Source organism: Trichosurus vulpecula, chromosome 1 (assembly GCF_011100635.1).
Source record: "Trichosurus vulpecula isolate mTriVul1 chromosome 1, mTriVul1.pri, whole genome shotgun sequence".
NCBI lineage: Eukaryota > Metazoa > Chordata > Mammalia > Diprotodontia > Phalangeridae > Trichosurus > Trichosurus vulpecula.
Window position 1 is genome coordinate 130,759,833 of NC_050573.1, and position 9,061 is coordinate 130,768,893.

The 9,061-nt window shown below is 36.2% G+C and overlaps 1 pseudogene; it reads right to left on the minus strand.

Annotated features, from left to right (window-relative positions):
- Positions 1 to 860: 860 nt before the first annotated feature.
- Positions 861 to 2,198, minus strand: LOC118834432 (annotated as a pseudogene).
- Between the last annotated feature and the right edge of the window lie 6,863 nt (positions 2,199 to 9,061).

Genomic DNA, 9,061 nt, shown 5'->3' on the forward strand with positions numbered 1-9,061 from the left:
TTACATGAAGAACACACAGGATTCAGGCACATATTGCACTTCTGATCACTGTTGAATCTTATTTTAATCTCTCTCATTAAGAAATGGGTAAGAGTTAAAGACTGTTTGACTTGCTGCTTAACATAAAAGCATTTTTTGTCCAATACAGTATAAACTTTAGTATGCAGATTAGATGCCATTTCATCACCTATTTATCAATGTCATTAGTCTTAACTTTATTTTTATATTAAATATAATAATTATAATATACTAATTATATAATTATATTTATAATATAATTTTATATTAAAAAGTTTAATATCATTGCAATACAGATTCAACACGAGAACATGCATATTTGTAGCTTTATACACAATCAAATTCAACTCATCTCATGTTTTTTCTCAAAAAATGGCACTTTACATGCAACAAAATGTGCAAGCCTCAGAGAGTCTATATATGATTCAAGCTGGGAACAAAAATGGAAATAAACAAACAAAAACTACCCTTTAAGTCTAACAGTTAGATGGCAGAAGTGGAATGTAAAATGGGATTTTTACCACTCATTCGGTGCAGATTAAGGCAACATGAATAAGTAAAAGAGATATTTCAAATACAAAACTATATACATGTATATAGGTATACATGTAAATATATATGCTTGTATATATATTTACAAATGAAATCTACTGTAATTTTTTTTGTAAATATAAACTTTGACAAATGTACAATGAAAGGGAATAAAAATAATCCTTTAAGAATTTTAAACACCAGCCCTGCCTCTGGGCTGAATTTAGACTACTTCTTTGTTGATACTTTCTTAAATGACCTCTGCCACCCTAAATCGTGCATCAGTAGTCAGATGAGTTTTCTAGACTTCATTATGCCATCATGTAACCATAGCTCCCACAATGTAACACCACAAGCAGCCTGTCCTTAAGTATTTCCTTACTTGGATATTCAGGCATGTTGAAGCATGTACTTGATGTTGGGAGCAGATTTGGAGTGCAGGGCCCAGCAGTTATTGTAAAATTTTCCAATCCATTTCCACCCATGATATTGGCAAAGATACCATGTGGGACACTGGAACAGCCACTAACAAACTGTAACAGAAGCACTTTTTCCTCTTGAGTTATGCTTTCCACAAATTCCCAAAACCAGTGAACAATGAAATCATCTCTTTCAGAACCACTTGTGTATTCTGCATTTTTTTAATCTAATCACTCACATTAATTTCTAGCATACCAAAAGCATGCCTCTTCATATTTATCAAAAGTTGTATAAGGGAAGGTGGAATGGACATGTGGAAGTCTTCTAAGAAACCATTGATCTGAGGCTGAATGGCTCTTGTCTTTGGGAGTTCAGTAACAAGCTGGACATATTCCCTGTCATTTTATTTCACAAGACTTTTTTACCCCCGGATTTCAAAAGTACTTCTTCCTTTGCTCCTAACACATCAAGAATCTGCTTGTAGAATGATCTCAAAAAGTAAAGGTTAACTAGCTGCTGTGGGCAGCAAGGTGATGCAATGGGTAGAGTACTGGGCTGGGAATCAGGAGGGCTCATCTTCCTGAGTTCAAATTCAGCTTCAGACACTTACTAACTGCATGACCTTAGGCAAGTCACTTAACCCTTTTTGCCTCATTTCCTCATCTGTAAAATGAGTGGGAGAAGGAAATGGCAAACCACTCCAGTGTATTTGCTCAGAAAGTCTCAAATGGGGTCCTGAAGTATCTGACACAAATAAACAAAAAGCTACTGTGGTTCAAAGCTAAACCCAAAAGCTGTCCAGCAAACTGGAAATAGTTCAAGTGATCAAGACTGACATAAGAGTTGCTATTAGGGTGAAAAGTTGTCCCATCAGTTGACTGGGTGAACCTAGTATAATCAGGGTTAACTATCTCATTAGATAAAATATCAAACCACAGGAGTACCATGGCTGACCCATGTGTTCTTCTCCATGGAAACACACAGCAATCCCCTGTTTTGCTGCTGTTCTGTTAGCTTTGCACAATTTGCTTTAGACTCAACTTTAAAACTACTCTTAAAATAGAATCTTTGTGAACCAGCAAGATATCATTTCCATTCACTGGCCTGTATACCACATCTGAATCTGATTGTCCTGAATGCAAATGTTTGTAACACTACTCACAACGTTCTTTAAAAGGCTGTGCTTTTATGACATGCATGAACCTTGACATCAGTTCAGGACACTCAAAGAGGAAGCAAAAAAAAGGTTAAAAATGTATTTGGGGGTTTTAAGTTGACTGCATTTTTATTACCTTCAGGCAGCTGCATGGTGAGGGCACAGAGCAGCTAGTCAGTCAGGGGGTTGAGCTGCTCCAATGCTCTCTCCATCTTCCTGCACCTTGCTCTCTCTCTTTTAGCCACCGGGGCCAGTTCTTAGAATCTAGCTCTCTACATTCATGGTGAAACCCATGGCAGTCCAGAGAGTCTGGAGCTCCCCAGCACAATTAAGGGCCATGGTTCTAACCCTAGCTCCAGAGATCTAGAGTGGGACTGGAAAACAGAACATTCAATTTGGGGCGGGGGGGGAAGAGTAGGAACTGATCAGCATAGTGATAGTGTGGCAACTAGGGATTTGTATAACTTCAGTGAGTAAAAAGTTATTTCTGATTGATTAATGGAGAAGAGCAGTACATTGGTGCCTTACCTTCAGTGTGGGGTTAGGGAGGTGGAAAGAAAAAGACATTTGTGAGGGGAGGTTATGTCTGGATACAGTGTGTGATGCTGTATCCACATTGCTAGTAAATGTAGTATTTCTTTGGATTCATCAATTTGCACAGTACCTCTTGATGCAGACTCTGGGGAGGAAACTCTCCTACCACATGATTCTTTTCCTTAAAGTGGAAAACTCATTTCTTCTTCTCCTCCTTCCTCTTCCTTCCTTCTTCCTCCTTCCTTCCTACCTCCTTCCTTCCTTCCTCCTCTTTCCTCCTCTTCCTTCCTCCCCCTTCTTCCTCCTCCTTCCTCCTCTTCCTCCTCCTTCCATCCTTCTCCTTCTCTGACTTCTTCCTTCCTCCTCCTTCCTGCTTCTTGCTTTCTGCTTCATTCTTATAGCTTCTTCTTCTTCCTTCATTTTTCCTCTTTCCTCTCCCCATATCTCTATCTCTGACTCGTTTTCTTTCATCTTCCCAGCATTCTCCACTGACTACTCCTAGTCATGTACATCTGTGCACATTTGCAAAGGTTTTCCACAGATATGCCTTGCTCTACATCCTGGGATTGCTGTGCTTCAAAAGACAGTTTACATTCATAAACATTAACCACATATGTGGCCAACTGCATGATACTGTGAGATGTTCTAGGCCAGTTGGTTCTCAATCTTTATTGGTCTTACAATCAATTTTACATTCTTGAAAATTATCTGTGACCTCCTCCCTATTGATATTAATTACATTAGAAATTAAAGCATCTTGGTATTATTATGAAAAATAATTTTGAACCCATGAAAGACTCGGGGGACTCCCAATGATTCCCATACCTCACTTTGAGAACTAGGAGTGCTTCTAAATCTTGAATCTAAATGCTACTCATGAATTCAGAGCTGATATGAATGGATTCATTACAGATACATTTCCAGTCTTTAATGGTATCAAACAGTTCTGTGTTCTAGAACTCTTTTTCATCTTTATTAAAATGAGACAATTATTAAAATGTACTATGAACATGTGTTAAAACAAATAGAAGCATCTGCATCCTCCTTCTATATGTTGACAACATGGCATTGTTGTTTTTAGTTAGGAGAAATCTTCAGCAGTAGGAGAGATGTGGACTAGTCATGGCCGGTAGGATTAATCTGGTATAAATTATTAAGAAAAATCAGTTGCAGTCTCTATGTATCATAGGTAAGACTTAAACCCAACTCCCTATTTTTGTAAAGCCCCTTTTTTCTCATCACTGCTTCACAGTGAACTATTGTTTAATCGTAACAATCTTCGATTCCCCATCAAAGAGTTCAGAGATCATCCCTCTAATAATACATTCAAAACTTTGAACAAGATCTAAGATTAGGCTTGCCAATTGATAGTTTGAAGAATATGACTGCTTTTCCTTCCTTAAAATTGGAATGATATTTGGCCACCTCTTGTCTTGTAGAACCAATCCCATTTTCAACAATTTTTCAAAGATTACTGACATAAATCTCATCCTTCAGTTCTTTCATAACCCTGGGATGGAGTTCATTTGTACCTAGTGATTAAAGTCATTGAAAATGGTTAGATTCCCTGTTGCATTGCCTAACTTACCTTGTCTTTCAATTACTTGTTAAACACGTTTTTCGGTTCTATCATTCACAGTTCAAAAATCTTTCTCATTCGAAGAGAAAATAGAAGTAAGATAGAGGTAAAAAATTCTACCATCTCACTGTCACTAATTACTATTATTCATTCCATGCTCAATATTAGTCCCCGCCCGTCCTTGATTCTTCTCTGGTTCACAACTTAGCTAGCTACTCAATTCTAATCGTATTATAATTGTTCACGTATCAGATTAGTTTAGGATTTTGTCTTCCTGACCTCACAGAGATGTGTCATGCTTTTGTGCCCATCTTCAATTAGCTACCTTTGCTTCAATTTTCTTTAGATGGATTTTAAAGAAGTTACTCAACAAGTTCCATGTTTAGTCAATATAATTAAATCCCTCCCCCTCCCTTGTTTATGAATATTTTTATAAATTATTTAGTACCGTGAGATTGCCTTAAAAAGGTAATGGGTATATCTGTTTCCTCAAAACCTGTCATCATTGAGTTTCATTGATTTTAATTATTTCCCTAGTACGAGGGATGTGGGATACTTCAAATTTCCTTTATCTATTCATTTCTTTGTTGGGTAGAATGTTTTAGAGTACTTATTAATTTATATTTCCTCTTTTGAAGATCGTGTTCTTTGACATTCTATCTATTGCTGTCATATCACAGTCTTTAATGTATCTCAAAAGTCATTTCAAAAATGCAAGATCTTTGCACTTTGAATGCTCTAGACATTCTATTATTTCCATCACACTAATCCCCATCCTTGGGTTACCACTAAGTTTCCTCTATTTCTACTTTGAAGTCCTATTGGGATAATTTATTAAGTAGTTGTTAGATGGTATGCTACCCTTTTATACTATTTAACGTAAAATTAGTCCCAAACACTGCACAATATTTTTTCTTTTCATCTTTGATTCATCCCTATCACTTATTCCACAGCTATTACAATTTCACAGCTTTTCCATTTTCCTTAAACTAAAACATTTGAGATTACAGAGAGGAAAAGGGCATAGAAAAGGGCAAAATGAAAACCATACTTGTGTTTCAATAAACCAAGAGAAAATGATACAACTGAATGTCTGGAGCGGCAGAATCCATATGAGAATAAGCTAGAAAGGAGTGCATAGGCACAGGTAATATGGTAAGTGGAGAAAGAAGATCAATGTTAATGTTCACTCAAGAATTGTCCTTTGGATCCAGTGGCCAGTTATCTTGGGATCTTGCCACTATTACCAATTTTGTGCAGGCACATGTGAGAAGCATTATAAGGCTTCTTAATAAAGCAAAAGAAGGTCAAGGTTTTTTATAGAAAGAGGCAACTGATTGATTTCCTGCTTTGAAATTTTTCGTTAACTTTATTAATAATTATTTATTTATTAAATAAGTTATTAATTAATAATTTATTAAATAAGTTATTATTTATTTTTAACATTTTTTAAAATGTTGAGTTCAAAATTGGCTTCCTTCCTTTGGTCCCTCCCTACCCACTAAGAAGGAAAGTAATATATCAATTATACATGTGAAATTACACAAAACATATTTCCAAAATAATTCAATTTGCACTCACGGTTCAACATCTCCTCTCTCTCTCTCTCTCTCTCTCTCTCTCTCTCTCTCTCTGTGTGTGTCTCTCTCTCTCTGTGTCTCTGTCTCTCTCTCTGTGTCTCTGTGTCTCTCTCTCTCTGTATCTCTGTCTCTGTCTCTCTGTCTCTGTCTCTCTCTGTCTCTGTCTCTCTCTCTCTCTTTCTCTCTCTGTCTCTCTCTCTCTCCCCATAGTATTTTTCATCATGAGTGCTTCAGAATTGTCTTAGTTCATTGTATTGATCAGAGTAGGTAAGTCTTTCACAGTTGATCATCATTACAAAATTGCTGTTGCTGTGCATAATGATCTGTTTCTGCTCACTTCATTCTGCATCATTTATATAGATCTTCCTAGGTTTTTCTGAAAATCATCCCTATAACCATATCTGATAGCACAATAGTAATTAATCACAATAATGTGCTACAACTTGCTGTTATTTCACAATTGATAGAAATTCTCTCAGTTTCCAGTTCTTTACCACCACAAAAGAGCTGATATAAATATTTTTGTACAAATAGGTCACAGATCTGTCCTATTGTCCTTCTAAGTTGTCTGGGTCTGGAAAAATGTCTTCCCTTGACCTTTTCTTCACTAGTCCACTCCAGAATTAGAATGGACAAATTTTAAAGTTGTTTGTAGGGAAACACTGGGAAAATTCACCTGGGTTCTTGCCGCTACTCAGCCATCATGGCTCTGCCCTTACACTGGACTTCTGTTACTTTTGCTTCTTGGTGTTTTTTATTGCTGTTTGTTGGCTGGAATATTAAGACAATATTGATCCTAGAGGATCAAGTAAAAAACTACTTGAAATAATAAACAACTTTAGCAAAGTTGCAGGACATAAAATAAATGCACATAAATTATCGGCATTTCTATATATTACTAACAAAGCCCAAAAGCAAGAGATAGAGAAATTCCATGTAAAGTTACTGTAGACATTATAAAATATTTGGGAGTCTGCCTGCCAAAATAAACCCAGGGCCTATATGAACACAATTACAAAATAATTTTCACACAAATAAAATCAGATCTAAATAGTTGGAAAAATATTAGTTGCTCATGGGTAGGCTGAGCTAGTGTAATAAAATGGCAATTCTACCTAAATTAATTTACTTATTCGGTGCCATACCAATCAAACAACTAAAAATTATTTTATAGAGCTAGAAAAAATAATAAAATTTATCTGAAGAATAAAAGGTCCAAAATATCAAGGGAATTTATGAAAAGAAATGGAAGGGAAGGTGGCCTAGCTATACCACTTCTTAAATTGTATTATAAAGCAGCAATCCTCAAAACTACTTGGTACTAGGGCAGCTAGGTGGTGCAGTGAGTAGGGCACCAGCCCTGGAGTCAGGAGGACCTGAGCTCAAATCCAGCCTCAGACACTTGACACATTTACTAGCTATGTGACCTTGGGCAAGTCACTTAACCCCAACTGCCCTGCCAAAAAGCAAAAAATGAAAAAATGAAAAACTACTTGGCACTGGCTAAGAAACAGAGTGTTGGATCAGTCAAATAGGTTAGGTTATACAAGACACAGTAATCAATGACTATTGTAATCTACTGTTTGATAAACCCAAAAATGCTAGAATCTGGGATAAGACCTCACTATTTGACAAAAACTGCTAGGAAAATTGGAAAATAGTACAGCAGAAACTAGGTATAGATCAACATCTTACGCTGAATACCAAAAGAAAGTCAAAATGGGTACACAATTTAGATAAAAAGGCTGATATTTAAGCAAACTGGGAGAGCAAGGAATGGTTTGCCTGTCAGATTTATGGAGAATCTAAGAATTTATTAACAAGCAAGAGATAGAGAATATTATGAAATGCAAAATGGTAATTTTCATTACCTTAAATTGAAAAGTTTTTGCACAAACAAAGCCGATGCAACTAGGATTGGGAGGGAAGCAGAAAACTGGGAAAGAATTTTACAACCAGTGTCTCCGATAAAGGTCTCACTTCTAAACTATATAGAGAACTGAGTCAAATTTATAACAATACAAGTCATTCTCCAATTGATAAATAGTCAAAGGATATGAACAGGCAGTTTTCAAAGGAAGATACTAAAGCTATCCATAGTCATATGAAAAAATGCTCTAAATCATTATCAATTAGAGACATGCAAATCAAAACAACTCTGAGGAATCACATCACACCTATCGGATTGGCTAACATGACAGAACAGGGAAATGATAAATGCTGGAGAAGATGTGAGAAAATTGGAACACTAATGCATTGTAGGTGTTGTGAATTGATCCAACCATTGTGGACAGCAATTTGGAACTACACCGAAAGGGGGCATGATGTGCATACCCTTTGACTCAGTAATACCACTTTTAGGTCTGCATCCCAAAGAGATCACAAAAATGAGAAAAAGGACCCACATGTACAAAAGTATCTATAGTAGCTCTTCTTGTGGTGGCCAAGAATTGGAAGTTGAGGGGATGTTCCTCAACTGGGGAATGGCTGAAAAAGTTGTGGTATATGAATGTAACGTAATACTATTGTGCTATATGAAACGGTGAGCAAGAGGACTTCAGAAAAACCTGGAAAGACTTATATGAACTGATGCTGAGTCAAATGAGCAGAACAGGAGAACATTGTACATAGTACAATGTGTGATGACTAACTTTGATAGATTCAGCTCTTCTCAGCAATCCAAGGATCTAAGACAACTCCAAAAGACTTATGATGGAAAATCTATCCACATCCAGAGGAAGATCTTTGGAGTCTGAATGCAGATGGAAGCATAATATTTGCTTTCATTTTATTTTGTTTTGTTTTGTTTCTTCTTTCTTGTGGTTCCTTCCATTAGTTCTAATTCTTCTTTACATCATGACTAATGTGAAAATATGTTTAGTATAAATGCATAAATACAGCCTATATCACATTGCATGCCATTTTGAGGATGAGGAAGTGAAGGAGGGGGAGAAAATTTGAAACTCAAAATCTTATAAAACTGAATGCTTAAAATTAAAAATAAATTAACTAATTAAAATGGCTAAAAGAAGGGGGACAATGTTGACAGAAGTTCCAACTAATCACACCATGACAGGAGATGACTATGAGATCTCAAAGATTATTCCAGAAGAATGCAGGTTCAACCAAGTGAAAAAAAGGCTTTGAGTATGACCCCTAGAATAGGTTGTATTTATTTTTGGAGAACTAGTTATGCTAAATATGGAGAGACTTATTATCAGTACATTGATCACTAGGTGATGA